Source organism: Morus notabilis, unplaced genomic scaffold, assembly GCF_000414095.1.
Source record: "Morus notabilis unplaced genomic scaffold, ASM41409v2 Scaffold783, whole genome shotgun sequence".
Taxonomy (NCBI): domain Eukaryota; kingdom Viridiplantae; phylum Streptophyta; class Magnoliopsida; order Rosales; family Moraceae; genus Morus; species Morus notabilis.
This window is the reverse complement of record NW_010366150.1, coordinates 480,755-484,555: the sequence shown is the minus strand read 5'-3', so window position 1 is coordinate 484,555 and position 3,801 is coordinate 480,755.

Here is a 3,801-nt window from a genome sequence, read left to right as displayed (position 1 = left end):
GGGTCGGATTTGCAGTTTGATCAGCATCTCTTTCCATAGTTTGCGATTCCTGCGATTGAAAAACATTAGGAAATTGCCCTTCTTCGATGTTGAATTGGGCATCAATAGGAATATCACCACCACCACCATAACCAGAAGAAGCCATTATGAAAAATAAGAGAGATTGAGAGCACTTTGAGAGAGCTTAAGAGAGATCGAGATTTAAGCGAGATTAAGAGAGATTTGAGAGAGATTAAGAGAAATTGAGAGAGATTAAGAGAAATTGAGAGAGAATGAGAGTTTTGGGGTGAGAAAAATGGTTGGGGGGAGGGGGGTATTTATAGGAAAACTTTTGGGTTGAAAAAAAAAAAAATTTCCCCCAAAAATTCGGGTCCAACGGCTACAAAATTTTCAGGCAGGTCGGGCAAAATTCGGGCAGTTCGGGCAACGGATAAAAATCCGACCGTTTGGTTCAAAAATTCGGGCAAAATTCGGGTTCGGACAAAAGACCATTTTTTTTCAAAATTCAGGCATTTTCATCGTGTTCGGGTTCGGGCAAAAGACCATTTTTTTTCAAAATTCAGGCATTTTCGGGCTAACGGTAAAAAAAAATCAGGCATTTTTCGGGCACGGGTCGAAATTCGGGCAACGGTCACCAAAATTCGGGCAACGGTCACAAAAAATTCGGGTAATTCGGGCAGTTCGGGCAGCTTCGAGTATTTGCCGAAAAATTCAAAAAAAATTCGGCGAACGGCGGGGGAAGGCTTCTCCACGGCGGCGGCCTGTCGGGGGACTTACCATTTTCGGGCTACCCGAACCCGTGTCCGAAGAAAAACATTTTCGGGTGGCGAGAGGGGCCTGCCCGCCGTGCCCGAAAATTTTCGGGCATCGGGCATGCCCGCCGCCCGAAAGTCCAACACTAGCACGGTGTAATGTTGGCTTGCAATACTAGGCCATCGGTTACTTTTCCTTGCAATTTATGTACGTGCCAGTCATCTTTAAGATTTGTTTATTGATATTTCCTTTGAGATTTGTTTCTTTATTTACGCCTCAAAGAAGTCCACAAGAGGATAATGATGTAGTTACTCTTCTTCTTTTTTTTCATTTTCTGAAAAGAGTCTAGACGTTTAGTGAATGAATTCTATATCTTGTGTGTGCACACGTGTGTATTCTCAAACATAGTCCTAGTCTCTCTCTAGCTTTTTTTTTTCCATTTTCTGAAAAGAGGTCTAGACGTTTAGTGAATGAATTTTATATCTTGTGTGCGCACGCGTGTATTCTCAAACGTAGTCTTAGGCCGCTCTGTTCATTTTACCGATTCGAGTTTTACTATGGTAAAAAACTCTTAGAAACAGTCACATCTAATTTTTTTATTACAGTAAAAAACTCTCACATATAGTCACATATCAACTCGAATCAACGAACTAAACGGGCTCATAATCTCTCTCTGTTTTTTTAATGCATAAGATAAAAGTGGAACTTGCAAAAGATTACTTAGATAAGCATTGTCTACAATTCCAATGGTGGGACGGTCCTACAATCATAACATGTAAAAGTAAAAACGTAACATGATATTTTATTTAATGTAGCACATGCAATATTTAACATGATATGATAGTTATTTAACATAACACGAATATCAGAAAGACGTAACACTAAGACCTTATTTTTTCACAATTCAAGTCACAACTCAAGTTCTATTACTACAGTGTTTTCTCTTATTCAAATTTAACGTTTTTGCTACAATGTTTTTATAACACCTCGAGGAATTAAACTAGATTAATTAAGATAATTGAGATTTATTAGTGTGTCTAATCTAATTTATTTAATTAATCATGCTCATGAAATATTTTCTAGTATTTAAGTTTAAATATTTCTAAGAATTCTAAACATTTTTAATATTTATGTTTATACCCCAGAAGTGTGTGGAGACACATTTTTTGGACTACTTTTCTAAATATCTTTCAAAGTTTATCTTTTTCTTTTCTTTTTTCCCTTTTTTCCTCTTCCTCCCACATAACTCTCTCTCTCTCTCTCTCTCTCTCTCTCTCTCGTAGCTCTCTCTCTCTCTCTTTCTCTCCAAAATTTTCACCATTTCTCAAGAAGTTTGAATCAAAGAGGAACTTCAAGAAGCTTTCAATGTCAATGGAAGGATTTTGGGTAAGATTTCTGAAAAACTTATCTTGAATCTTAGATTTTTCCTTTGGAAAAACTTATTTTCAGTTTAAGTTTGATTTTGATGGGTTTTGGTTGAAATCATGTTGAGATTTGGGGATTTCGGATTCTTTGGACTGAATTTATCATTTGGAACCTGGATTTAATAGTTTTCCTTTGAGATATCTCGGATTTGCAAGACTTGTCCTCGTTTCCTACGGATCGGCCATTTTGGCCGACTTGCTTTGTTCCCACCAGTCGACCGGTCCCTTCTCCACAGGCCGACCGGTGGAGATGAACCTCTCTGTCACCGATCGACCAGTCGACCGGTACACACATGGTTCGACCCTATTTTGTCTTAAACCCTGTTTTGACCCTGGTTTTCAAAGAGAACCCAAATTAGTTTCATTTGGGAACGTAAAATAGATGAATTAGCATCTTTAATCCATGTTTTGATATCAAAATCCTTGGAATGATGATTTCAGTCATGAATTGATTATGAAACTTGGAATTTGATCAAGGCACACTAATAGGAATTCAACATGTACGATTAAGACTTATTCGTTTTAGGAATGAGGATTGAATCCTAAAATATTATTTTGTGTAAATGCTAGTTGAAGAATCGGATTGAAAGCTTTGAGGAAACAGATGCTAGGATAGCGCAACGCTAGCAACAGGTTTGGTATTTGAGAGGTAGGATTTCCTGTCTTTTTCTTTGATAGCATGTTTTAAGAGTTTTGGCCTTATGAATGTTTTAAAGAAAGGACGTGATTGATAAAGGAAAATATTTTAACACAATAGCTTGATTTTAGCTATTGGAATCATAATGAACTGTTTTAAAATTTTAATGAATATTTTCTTAAGATAAGATATCTTGCAAACTGGTAAGCGTGCTGATAACCTAGATAAGATATGCAGAGAGTATCCTCGGGGGCAGAACCCGAAACTTAGACCGGGCCACTATGGTGGTGTTAATGCTTGTGCTTGTGGTTGTGTAAGTAATTTACCATAGTATAAATTACTTGCTGATGTTTGTAATACAGAATTTAAAGTTTATACTTCCTTTCAGAAAAAAGGATGTTAGGTTCCGACTGTTGTGTTAGAACTGAATATCTTTATTTATTTACTTATTCATTATTTACTTGTTTATAAAGTTTTCTTAAATACATCCTACTAGGCCTTCTGCTCATGTTTTATTTTTGTTTCTATAAATATTAACCCCTCACAGACAACGCTAGAAGCAATGCAGAGTAAGTGACAATCTCTGACAATCCTAGCTTGTGTAATTCTAGGAGTTGAGCTATCCATCATCCTTGTGTATAAATGTAAGGATTGTAAACTCTAAAACTATGGGTGCGTTTGGAATTAATTCCAAAACGTTTTTGTTTTTGTATGAAAATGAAAACGAAAACATTTTTATTTTCATTTTGGAATCATTTCTGAAAATGCGTTTGGTAGTTTTATTCCGAGATTGTTTTCAATTTTAAAAAAACTGAAATTGTGTTTGGTAGTTTAATTTTTAAAAACATGTAATAATATTTAAACTAATAATATATTAACTAAATATATTAAATAAACATATCAACCCATTTCCTTACCTCATCAATCAACCCAAAAACGGGGCCTAAAACAAGAAAAAATGAAAACCCATTTCTAGATGAGGAGGGG